Genomic DNA, 13,411 nt, shown 5'->3' on the forward strand with positions numbered 1-13,411 from the left:
TTCACCTGGTGTGGATGCATTTCTCATGTTTAGTGATATCTCCTTTCTGAGTATAACGTTTCTGGCTTTCCCCTCCTGCATATGGCTTTAGTCCAGTGTGAATTCTTTCATGTGAAATGACATTGTATTCAAGACTAAACCTTATCTGACATTCAGAACACACATAGGCTTTTTCCCCCGTGTGAGTTCGCTCATGTCAAGTGAGAAGTAATTTGTACCCAAAACATTGCTTGCATTTCGAGCACTCATAAGGTTTTTCCCCCAGAGTGAGATCGCTCATAAAGCATAACACTGTCTTTCAGATTCAACCTTTTATGGCATAAGGATTTTCTCTAGTGTGGAGTTTCTCATGGTGAAATAGCATTTTTTCTGCAGCTTTTCTGGCATTCAGAGCACTCATAAGGTTTTTCATCAGTATGGAGTCGCTTATGGTTAGTGAGGCTGTGCCTATCAAATAGGAATTTCTGGCATTCACAGAAATTGGTAATGTTTTTCCCCTGTGTGCGTCTGCTCATGTAGAGTGAGATTGAGTTTAAAATGTATGCTTTTCTGGCTTTCGGAGAACTGATTATTTTGATGGTGTGTGTTCTTATGGCGCTTGTAACCATCTCTACCTCTGAATCTTTTCTGACATTTAGAGCACTGATAATTTTTTTTCTCCGGTGTGGATTTTCACATGTTCAGTGAGATGAGATTTTTGTCTGAAACATTTTTGGCATTCGGAGCACTGATAAGGTTTTTCCCCAGTGTGGGTTCTTATATGCCGAGTGAGACGGCTTTTTACACAGAAACATATCTGGCATTCGGAGCACTGATAAGGTTTTTCCCCAGTGTGGATTCTTATATGCTCAGTGAGACTGCTTTTTTGACTGAAACATATCTGGCATTCAGGGCACTGATAAGGTTTTTCCCCAGTGTGGATTCTTATATGCTGAGTGAGACCACTTTTTTGACTGAAACATATCTGGCATTCAGAGCACTGATAAGGTTTTTCCCTAGTGTGGGTTCTTATATGCACAGTGAGATGTTTTTTTTCACTGAAACATTTGTCGCATTCAGTGCACCGATAACGTTTTACCCAAGTGTGGGTCCTTGTATGTTTAGTGAGTCTCATTTTGTCACTGAAACATCTCTGGCATTCAGAGCACTGATAAGGTTTTTCCCCAGTGTGGAATCTAACATGTGCAGTTAGAAGTGATTTATGTTTGAAATGTTTTGGGCATTCAGAGCACTGATAACGTTTTTCCACAGAGTGGGTTAATTCATGTCGATATAGACTCGGTTTGATACTAAACCTTTTCTGGCATTCAGAGCACTGAAAAGGTTTTTCCCCAGTGTGGATTCTCATATGCTCAGTGAGATAAGATTTACGCCTGAAACTTTTTTGGCATACTTTGCACTGAGAGTGGTTTTCCCCTGTGTGCATTCTGTCAAATTCTGAGAGATAAGATTTATGGCTGTATCTTTTTGGGCACAGGTAACTTTTTTCCCTAACTTCGGTTATTTTGCCTCAAGTTTAGAGTCAGGCTTGTTTAGATAATGTTCAGCACTATCTCTAAAACAAATTGTGTGTAATCTTCTCAACACTTGAATTGAGCAAAAAATGTCGGGAAGCAGTCCTGTAACACCTGTTGAAATTTTCTAACAGATAATAGTCTTTAGGTAATAGCCTCTCCGGCAGCAACTTAATTTGTGACTGAAGTTTTTCTCAAATGTATTTGTATAGGTTCTTAGCAATGCAGTAATAAGGTGTTAGTCTGATATTTAATGATTAAACTGATAAGTACCTTTTTGCACTGGTGTACTGGCAGTAACTGAGGGCGTTAGAGTACTATTGTGGATCATTAGTCGCAGAACATCAGTTCCTTCTACCCTTTCTATGTTTGGGGTAAGGTTAAGGTTAGTAGTTCTGAGGATGAGGATTTATTTACATTAGCTATAGCGCAACGGTGCTCCTTTAATCCATTTATATATTTAACAGTTTTACATATCACTCCTGCACAACAGATAATGTTGAGGCGATTTACATAGAATTACAGAACAGTACACAATAAAAAGGAAACACTCTGAGATGGTCATTAACACAATAAAGTGGTGAATGTTTAAGGTTTTCGCAGGAGTGAGCAGAGTGGGTCAAGGTGTTATATCCCGAGGCAGATAGTCTCAAACCTGCGTAACTGGTTAAAAACGGTTGTTGAACAAAGGTGATTTTCCAATCTTTTGGTTGTTAATGTGTCAGCTTCGGAGTCTTCTTTCAGCGTCTTTTCTTTGATGTTATGCAGAAGATACCTTTTGTTATAACTTTCTTTTATGCAGTGTGTGCTTCCTCTCTGGAATTACATGATGCTTTAGATGAACGTTATTCTGTCATGCTGAGGCAATTTGTCTTTCTGATAATATTTCAGATGAGGATGCTGAAGCGGTCTTTCTACATTATTTCTGATGCTGTGTGCACAGATATGGCTTTTCTCTGGGTTAATGAAATACAAAATTGAGACTTCACTTACAGGTATAGTACTTTCCTCGCCACACTTAGATTTTTGGAAATTGTTTAAACGTAGAATGCTGGATGTCCTTCAGTTTTTCAAAATAATCCTTCTTATGGCACTGACACTCAGTTGCTTAGTGCTAAATCTTGCTTTCTTCGTCAGTAATTTCAATCACCTATAGTATTAAAATTAAATAGTTAATACATGTACATTTCCAAAAATATAATTTACAAGCCAAATCAATGCAGAATTTTGAATATGCTGAGCTGTTTTTCAGACAGAGCAGAGTGTAGAATGGTAGCATGAGAGTACTTGGATGTAGGAGTGAGGTTTTGTAGAATTTTCAACATTTTATTAAGCTCACAAAGGATACATGTACCCTATGGAGTTGCAACATAGAATCCCAAAGGCAGATATGAAAGTCATATGGACTGGCACCAAACAGATATTAAAAAAAGATATACTATTAATTAATTTGTAATGCAGATTTCTGGGAAGGGAATGACTCCTCCACGGACAACAGGCGTTTCCCCCTGCCCTGAGTTACCACCTACTTGTATCTGGCTTCCTGACTTTTGAGCTCTGGCCTCTGCCTCAAGCAAATCTATTGTGTGCTGCGAGGACTATGCCTAGACCTATCCCTCAACTATGGTCCAGAGTGTGAATCAAGGGCAATGAAATTAAGGCGTACTTTCATGTGTTCATTTTATTCCACCTGATCATTAGTTGTTAGGTTTTTCTGCACCTGGATTTACTGGGTGCAGAAAACCAGGACACAATCTTTTTCCAGACAGAAAACTTAGACTGAAAAGACGCATAAGACTCTGGGTGCAGCAGAAGCAGCCAAGACTTATGCTGTTTTTTTTTCACTAACTGGGGGAAACACACTATTCTTCCCTCTGTTGGTGTTCACAGTTGTTGTCGGCCTGTGATTCGGTGTTGAGTGCAGAGCGTATCGATTAGAGCTGAGGGGCCGAGCCGAGGAGGAGTTGACGAGCAAGCGGAGCAGAGCCTGGGACGACTGCCAGGGTTTGTTTTGTGACCGGTTCCCGCTTCACCCGCGTCCTGTTATACGGGCGCTTTAAGTTCTAAGGATCTGCGATGGAGGCAGGAACGGCCGCTGCCAGCACCGCGGTGCTAAGGCGCTGATGGTGCTGCTCGTGCGGCGGCTGCTGCAGGGCACCGAGGAGCACAGAGGAGCCTTGGCCTGCCACCTGATTTATGTCAAAAATGTGTTTAATTTTTTTTTTCCATAGTCCACAGGCAAAAATTACATCATCACTTGGTCCCACGCAGGGGATCAGAAAGCCTCAACAGAATTATAACAGGTGGACAAAGTGCATTGATCAATATAAATCAGCTCTTCCTCTTATTAGATAAGCCAAATGAAAGATACAGCTTCTAAGTGCCCCGGAGCTTAGAGAGAGAGATAAAAAAGGAAAAAAAGAAGATCATGCAACTTTGCTAAGCCAGCAGATAGGTCTAAAGAAAACTCAACGGCCTTCTGTAACGGTAATTTCTCCAGGTTGCTCCACCGAGGTGTTGTATGCGGAATAGCCAAAAAACGTGGACAAACTCATCCTAATATGGGATAAGTAATTATGAATCTAACAAGGAACAAAGAAAAAAAACTAATAAAAAACCACTTCCCGGCGTGGCTACCGGCCGAGAAAGATGGCTGCATTCTAGCAGAGCTCTGTGACTGCAGGGCACCTTCCCAGACAATCCGCACAATAATCCTGACTTCAGCAGGCGCTGCTACGGCTGTATACAAAACGGGAGATCTTGCGGTGACCCGGTGAAGCAATCCGCTACTCCAGACTCCTAAAACTCAAGCGGCTACGAGACAGTGCAACCGGGGCCTAACAGCACTACGGAAGCCGGGGACTAAAGTTTCACGGCGGCCCGGCATACAGATGACCCGACAAGAACTGCTCCTGGACACAGAATAAAGGCGGCGAAAACCAAAACGGAAGCGGCTGCGCGCACAGGACATCCTCGGACTACAAGGTACTGGCGACTGCTGGAGGAGGCAGCGAGGGGGCTCTGAGTGAAAACCCGACCTTTTCCGGGCAGGGACTGTGGACTGGGGACGCCGCAGTACGGCGGCACAAAATGGCAGCTTAATCCTGGAACCACCGGCCTCTCTGTTACCGCCGCTGAGCACACCAGCCCGCTCACCTGCCTCACACGCAGCACTAGCTGCAAATCAGTGACACCAGCAGGCATTTTAAGGGGCATACCCTAGATAGCACTGTGCGAAGACACCCGGCGTTGTCTCACGAGCTTAGCGGGGGCTATAGGGAGCAGTTCCACGGCTGAAAGACAGGAGCTGGAGGTACCACAGGCCGCTGGTTCTACACAGCGGACCAGCCCAGCGCAACGCAGGCCCACACGCATTCCCGGAGTCACCAAGGAACACACTGTACAACACATCGAGGAACAGCTGGCAAACGGGTCTCTTCTCCTGTTCCCACGAATTTTTGGGTGCGTGTCCACTGCGATCAAGTACCATGACGGGCAGGGGGCCCAAGGTGCAACAGCCTCCGCGCTTGGAAAAATATGCCTATGTAAAAGAACCCCAGAATGGTCACCCGAAAGCAAAGCGCCACGCACATCATCCCAGACGACCAACCCGCATGGTGACGCCGAACAGGTCACCCTGAACGACGTCATGGCGGCATTGCACACAATGCAAACTTCAATGGGCACATTCTCCACCGATATCTCCCTGATAAGGGCGGACTTCTCCAAGTTGTCAGACCGTTTGATTGAGGTGGAAAAAGCTACATCGGGGCTAACTGACGACAAAGCGGCCTTGAAACACAAAGTACAAAAACTGGAAGATGACAATCTGCTATTAAAGGCGATACTTGACGAACAGGGAGGCCACTCACGGCGCAGCAAAGTACGCCTGGTGGGTGTACCGGAAACAACAAACAAAGCTGCAACTGAAGGGCCTGTCAAATTATTTCTCAGTAGAACGTGCCCACCGGGTGCCAGGGGGGAAACCGAAACCAGGGGCACCACTGCGTCCAATCTTAGAGAGGATCTTCAACTTTCGCGACCGCGATGCCATCCTGCAGACAGCTCGAATGGCTCCACCAGTCAAAATTGACAATGCAGAGGTCACCTTCTATCCAGACTACACGGCAGCGGTGGCACAATGACGACGAAATTTCACGGAAGTGAAAAGGGAACTCTGTTCTAGAGAATTCAAATACTCAATGCTCTTCCCAGCGAAGCTGCGTGTTGAAGCGGAGGGAAAAACCTGTTTTTTTGAATCGTCTAAAGATGCGCAAGATTGGTTGGAGGGCTGGCGGCAGACAGGGAAACCCAGGAACCGGGATGCAAGACATAATAACCGATAATGGAAAAGACAGAAGCCCACAACAAACTGCATCACTGAAGCGACGCTATGACTTGGCTTTTTAAGGATTAAAGAACTCACAGGCTGCCACGCTTCACAACACCGCAGTAGGAGACTATGATATGGACACGGCCCGAGATTGGGCGGTGAGCGCAGGGTGATGGGTACTGTTACATTGACCTTCCTTACAATGGGTCGATTAAGGACGTGATACACAGGCAAGTTATGAAGACTCCTACAGGTAGGACCTACCGTGATGTTGGTAGCGCTGCATGGACATTGATGGGTGGGAAGGAGGCTATAACAGTCACGGTAGTCTCACCCTCACGAACACTACATTTTGTTCTGGGAAGTAAGCACTCTGCTCAGTTGGGGGTGGTGGATGGTTCTGTATCCGCGAGGCAGGGTGGGGGGGTTGGGATTTTGGTTGCGATAAGTTTCGGTTTGTTTTGGTCTCTGGTGAACAATGACCACTTTCTTCAGGGACTACAATTGTTTATCGGGGGCCATAATGAGCAATTGGAGATGGGGACAGTCACAGAAACGATGGGGGGGAGGGCAGGGTTTGGGATTAGGGGCCAAGGATTCTTGAAGCAACTGTTACAGTGTTTACGTTTAATATGTTACGTTATTTCAAGGAACAAGTTTACGTGTCAACTATACAATCTATGCGCACACAGGGCAGGTCATGTACAGCAGGTATCAACAGTAGTCACTGACCATAGGATATACATATCAAGCACGACGTGACACCACATGAGGGGCAGGAGACCAACACTCAGTTACCACTTCAGCCGGGCCCTCCCTTGTCCATAATTTCGTGGAACGTGATTGGGTTGGGTCATAAGATTAAACGAGGGCTGGTCCTATAGTACCTGAAGCAAAAGAGGCCCTCGATTGTTCTACTCCTGGAAACATATTTGACAGGAACAACATGCAAGGCACTAGATAGATGGGGCTTTAAAATGGTAGCTCACGCAGAGTTCACATCTGGCTCTAGAGGGGTGGGAATCCTGGTCCATAAGAGCTCCACATTCATGATTAAGAACACTTGGACTGATGCACAGGGACGATTTGCGGTACTAACTGGGCAGTGGGAAGGTAGGTTGTATCACGTGCTCTCCGTTTATGTTCCCCCTACACTTCACCAGCAAGCATTTCAGGACCTCGGGAGGCTCCTGCTGGACCTTCCAGAGGGAGAACTGATCATGGGTTGAGACTTTAATACAGTAATGGATCCGACCATCGACCGCCACCCGTCCAGGGAAGCAAGCCGCTCCAATCAAGCCCTGCAAGATTTCATACACGCAATGGGAGTGACTGACATTCGGCGACTTAAGCACCCAACAGAGCGTCAATACACATTTCTCTCCATGGCACACAGGAGCCTCTCCCGAATAGATTATATATTGACACTGGGTATTACGCCTGAGAAAGTGAAACAGGTAGAGCATCTACCGAGGGGCATATCAGATCACTCTCCAGTCCAACTCATATACACCGCCTATATCCCTGGCAGACGGAGGATCTATCCGCTTTTTCCTGGGTTCCTGAAAAATGCCAAGATTGCAAGAGACCTAGTTAAATCCACTACACAATACTTTGCAGAAAATGTTCAGTCAGTTCAATCCCCCAGCACACTATGGGAGGCATATAAAACCGTTATTAGAGGGCAGGCCATCTCGACGATCACGAGACACAAACGCTCACAAAGAGAGACCATAGAAGAACTAGAGGAGGCCACCCAGCAAGCGGAGAAAGCTCACGCCGCAGACCCCACTGAGGTTACGGCACACGCTGTGGCACTGGCTAGCCAAGAATTTAAGAATTATGCATGGGAAACAGCAAAGGCCAAAAGTACCAATACCTTCCACAGAATTTACGAATTGGGAGACAAAACAGGTAAAATGCTGGCATGGATAGAAAAACGCGAAAAAGCAAGTAGATGGATAGCACAAATTTTGGAGAAGAATGGAAGCAGCACCAAGCACGAAGTAAAACAGGACCAAAGTTGTATCAAAAAATATATATTTTTTTAATTTTTTCATATTTTCAAAGTGCACAGGACAGCCAACGTGTTTCGCTCCCCAACCGTGGGAGCTTCGTCAGGGCTGAAAACAACGTGAAATGATACACATATATTAATGACATATACTCAAATTAAACAATTACAAAAAAGAGACATACAAAATTAAAAGCATCAGATCAAGCTTCCGAGAGAAGAGATGACACAACACCTAAAAAGATCACAATAGCAATCCTATTTTCTGGAGAGCATGTTACCCAAATTTGAAATATCCATACAAAAAAGGTAGTGCAACATGGTAAATACAGTAATCACATTTGTTATGCGAAATAGTATACAACCATATATCAAGGGTTAAAAGAAAGATAAGTCAATAAAAAGAGTAAAAATCGAGCGGAGGTCAAGAAGGGGCGGGGAAAGATACTGGAATAGAAAAAAGGTAGGAAATGAAAATCCCTTTAGATGGAACTATGCAAAATAGGAAATGATCACCAATGCTAAAAAACCACACAAACACGCGCCATATACTGGGCCCAATTGTTCGAGAATATATACAATATATTTCTCACCAAAGATACTGGTTAGTCTTGATGTGACACAATGAAGTTGACAAGAAAGCTGGCCAATGAAGTGGTAGAGATGCTGAAATAACAGAGGACAAGATATATAAAATATGAAAAATTTAAATAAGCAGAATAGGTGTACTGAAATTCCTAATCTTCTCACCTAATACAAAGATTCCAATATTAGGAATAGAGATGTAAGCAAACGTCACGGACCGTCAAGTTGATAACATCAGTTGCATGAAGGGTAGTATCTCAATTGAATCTAAAAAGATAATAAAATTAGAGAAGTGTCGTGAATATCGCGACTTGCAGATAGTATAGACCAAAACCGAAATATCAGCAACTAAGTTAGTACTGATCCTATTTTGTACATACAGTGACAGGGGGGGGTTTGACGTGAGCGGTAAGATGGTGGAAGGAAAAGATAGTAAGAGGGGGGGGGGTGGAGGGGGAGGGGAGCAGGGGAGGGTCTCAATAAAAAAGAATATCAGAAATAACTCACATTAGTATTTAGAGTAGACTGTACGTAGGGCGACGTATGTGCAGTCCTTAGTAAGCTGCTACCACACGTGCTGCAGTAGAAAATAAGAATCAAAGACATATAAATTACACCCATGAACAATCAAGGTGAAAAAAACGTGTGTCTACCTTTGACAGTAGACAAACTATAATATTAATCCCTAGCAATCTAATATCAAAAACATGTGTCTTACAAGTGCCCATTGGTAACATCTGTGAGATTATTAAGCCGCCCAGCGTAACATGTATTTTTTTTTTTAAATATGTCTTTTATTCAATGCAAAGGAGAAAAGAAGAATACAAGCTTATTCCATACAGAGTCTCAATGTATGAAGATTCAATATTCAAGGTAATGCATACATAGATCATGGAGCAGTCTGCAGAGTATATCACAACATTTCGCCGAGAATGTCAGCGTTCAAACAGTGCGTGATCATGCTGTCCTAGTTGTTGTATCCTGTCAATCAAGCTACTTCGATGAAAACGTAACGGGGTGGGGGTGTCAAACTTGGGGTCGTGGGGCGTGCGGTGCAGCAGTTGGTGGGGCCTACGGTAGGGGGGGGCGAGGAGAGAGGGGGGGGGAGGACCCAGTGGCAATGTTTCAGCAGGCTCGGGTCTGATCTTGCATGTGTGGGAGGTACGCTGGCGATGCAGGAGGGTGTCGGCAATCCTGGCGTGTCAGCTGAGCCGGGGGGGAGTAGAGGGGGGGGTGCCTAGGGGTCAGGTGTATGAGCGTTGTGTCTGTCGTCTGCGGCACCTGGAGTGTGTTGGTCATCGCTATGTTCCCCATCTGGGGGTGTCTGTCTCTCAGGAGTATCTGGTGCCTGGGGTCCATTGTGGAAAGAGCGGATCATATCGTCCCAAGGCGCCGCTATGGGGTATTTACGCAATCCCGCCGTCTCCTCATTATGTAATGATATACTTTCCGCTTTCGCCCAGTTATCTAGTGAAGCGCGCCAGTGCTCCGCCGCTGGTGGTGCCGCCCGCTTCCAGTGCTTCGTGATGAGTCTTTTGGCTGTGATGAGGCCAAGGTCCCAGAAGCGGGAAGTCACCCTGTTCAGTTTGGTCCTATGAAAGAGGCCCAGGAGGCACGCCTCCCACGAGAGCGGGATCGACATTGCCGTGCATCGTTTCAGTGTCGTGAGTATCGAGTGCCAGTATGCCCGGAGTTGGGGACATTGCCACAGCATGTGGAGGAGATCCGCTCCCTCCGTGCCACACCTCGGGCATTTGGCTCCCGTGCCCGGGAAGTACAAGTTTATCTTGTCCGGGGATAGATATGCCCAGCGTAACATGTATATATGCAAAGTAAATACTACCCTGCTTCCCCGGGGCAGCACACACCAGAAAATTAAAATATACTTCCGATGTACCAGATACACATCGGAAGTGTTTTAAGAGGCGTACGCATTCAAAATACGAATGCTGCCGGCTTAAAAGATTAGCGCACAACGGAAAAGTCATTACAAGTGCAAAGTGCACAATCACATTAAAGGAAAAAATTGATTTTTAAAGTAAGCTAAAAAGACATTCAAAGCGGGCACATAGAGTCTGCCGACCGGGAAGTGCCAAAGGAAACTGACTTGGCAGAATGAGGTTGATCAAAAGCATTTTGAAGTTGGCACTTACCTCCAAGCTTTGTCTTGTAGCAATGGCCCGTGACGGATTCGATCGAACAGGGTCTGCCAGATCGGATCCGGTTTTTAAAAACTGGTGCGCCGGTCACATGGTACATAATTACAAACACCTGAGTGTTTGCAAGAGGTAGCGACATGTAACCCAGCCCTGCATGGAGTGAAGAGCTGGAAAAAGGACAGCAGAACATCCGAGTGGGGCGGCCATGATGGACTAGTCAAGAATGCCCAAATGTTGTAGTGTAGACAGTATGTAAGTGAACAGGTATAAAACCCGAGCAATGTTTTGCCATAAATTCAGGGAAGAATCCCGAAAAAATTAAGGTAAAGGCGAACAAGTAAATAAGATTGTTATTGCAAAAACAACCTTTGTGAAGGGTGAAAAGAAGGCAAAAGTGACGCACTGAAGTGGCTGCCATGATGGACTGGTCAGTGGTCCACTGGAGGGTTGTATCAGGCTGATTACATAAACAATTTAAACTGACCCAAGGCATAATAGAACTGAATCAAAAGGAAAACGAACAGGTGGAAAAGGGCAAGCAACCTTGTGGACTGGTTACTACTATATTGTAAAGACAATCTCGGTCGGCAATAGAATATGTTGAATGGTGCAAAGTAAAAAAGGGGAGTACCAGAGTACATAATGAAACAATAAAGAAACGAGTTAGACCCCCGGATCCGTAGAGTTGACCGGTCAACCAAAAGGTGTTATCATTAACATGTTCCAAATTGTAATGTTCCATTATTGGGTGCCTGATGTCCCTGTTGATGATTGCCCTGCGATGCTCTTGGATTCTTAGTTTCAATGGTCGTATACTGCTGCCCACATATATACGACCACAGGGACATCCTAGGACATAAACTGTGTAAGGGGTATTGCAGTTACAGAAATGGTTAACTCTGAACTTGCGGCCGTTATTATATGAGAAGGTGGTGGTCTTATTCTTACCCATCTCACAAACATTGCAGGTTCCACATGTAAAGAAGCCTGCGGGTTTAGGAGCTAGCCAATTTCTTTCATTGGGGGGTGTAGTCACATAGCTCGGGCACAATTCTTTACGTAAAGAGATGCCCCTCCTGTAAGTGATCAGAGGTTTTTCACCTATATGGTTTTTTAGGCCCTCAATTCCAGTTAACAGGTGCCAATTCTTCCTGAATATGTTAAAGATTTTGTCACTATGAGATGTTTACTGGGTGACAAACCTCACTCTGCTAGATCCTTTATCCAATTTAGCTCTTTCATTCTTATTTGTAAGGGTAGATTCCCTGTCCACAGTCTCAATTCTACGTACCGCTCTGTCAATAACCTGTTGGTCATAACCTCGTTTTAGGAATCTCAGTTTGGTGGCATTTACATTTTCCTTGAATGTATCTTCTTCACTGCAAGTTCTGCGCACTCTTGTGAGCTCGCCAAACGGAATGTTTCTGATTACCGAACTAGCATGCGCACTAGACGCATGTAGTACGGAGTTACAGGAAGTTTCCTTCCGATAGAGTTTACTGTGGACCCGACCGTTCTGTAAATAGAACGTGATGTCCAAAAAATTAATACTGCTCATGTTATATGACACGGTGAACTTCACATTATAGGGATTATCATTAAGGTAGACAAGATAGTTGGTTAGTTCCTCAGCAGTTCCCGACCACAAACAAATCACATCATCGATGTACCTCCCCCAGAACACAATATGATTGGTCCAAGGGGAGGCACATCGGGCCCAGGCATGCTCCCTCTCGTACCACCCCATGAAGAGGCAGGCGTAGGAAGGAGCAAACCTGGAACCCATCGCGGTACCACTGGTCTGTTGGTACCAGCGGTCATCGAAGAGAAAAAAGTTATTCAGCAGAATGAGGTCTATCATCTGCAAAATCATTTCGTTCTGTGAATAGAGCTGGGCATCCTCTCTATCTAGAAACGATTGGACTGCTATCTTCCCATACACTCTGTCAATACACGTGTAGAGACTGGTGACATCCAGTGTCACGAAACTAAGGTCATCCGACCACTCAAAATCATTGAGTTTGATCAAGACATCCTTGCTATCTCGAATATAGGAAGGAAGACTTAGAACATATTTCTGCAACTTAAGGTCCACATAATGGGAAAGACCTTCGGTGGGTGAGCCCACCCCCGAGATAATGGGTCTACCAGGTGGAAACCCCTCTCCCCCCTTGTGAATTTTAGGGAGGATGTATATACAAGGGTAGGAAGGGTGGGAAACATGTAGAAATTTAAATTCATCCTCCGTAAGTAGACATGAATCTTTCCCTCCTTGTTCCCTACGGACCCTTCATGAAATCTCGATCCTCATGAATCTATCAGTTTGTTCTTGCAGCATCATTTGCTCATCTTTCTTTCTTTGGCGGTTTGAGAGAAAACTGGAATGTTCAATGCAGGATGTGGCACACAGTCCACAAATCGCTGGCCCACACTGTAGGCACAGGCAGCAACTGAATACTATGACTAGGCCAATGCCTAGGAAGGATAGGATCTTCCATCCCCAAGCAGTTAACGTTGTCCAGAACCAACCGGACCAAGTCCAGGTGCCTGGATTCTGATGTATCAGATTTGCAATTTTATGAAGACGGGTAATAGCTTTGTATACAGATGGCGCGTTTTCTGGGATGAAAACACAGCAACTTGACCCGATGACCTTACAAGCTCCACCTCGATCTGCCAAGATGACGTCAATCACAAGACGATTTTGAAGGACAACAATCCGCATAGCAGACTGTTCCTCTGTTATGTTACCTAAAGCGGAAGCGGTTTCATGTACTACTGCTTCAAGTGTTCTAGTTAATCTACG

At 45.0% G+C, this 13,411-nt stretch overlaps 1 long non-coding RNA gene across 1 annotated transcript in view; it reads right to left on the reverse strand.

Moving 5' to 3' along the window:
* Positions 1-1,587: 1,587 nt before the first annotated feature.
* Positions 1,588-13,411, reverse strand: part of LOC147737875 (uncharacterized) — a 48,785-nt gene continuing 36,961 nt past the window's right edge. Inside the window, exons 3-6 of the long non-coding RNA XR_015303732.1 lie at positions 8,954-9,023; positions 8,612-8,713; positions 8,455-8,527; positions 1,588-2,664 (exon numbers count right to left, since the gene is read on the reverse strand). This is a non-coding gene — a long non-coding RNA (uncharacterized LOC147737875). The remainder of the gene's footprint in view (positions 2,665-8,454; positions 8,528-8,611; positions 8,714-8,953; positions 9,024-13,411) is intronic.

The sequence above is a fragment of the Lissotriton vulgaris genome, chromosome 1_1 (genome assembly GCF_964263255.1).
Source record: "Lissotriton vulgaris chromosome 1_1, aLisVul1.2, whole genome shotgun sequence".
Classification (NCBI taxonomy): domain Eukaryota; kingdom Metazoa; phylum Chordata; class Amphibia; order Caudata; family Salamandridae; genus Lissotriton; species Lissotriton vulgaris.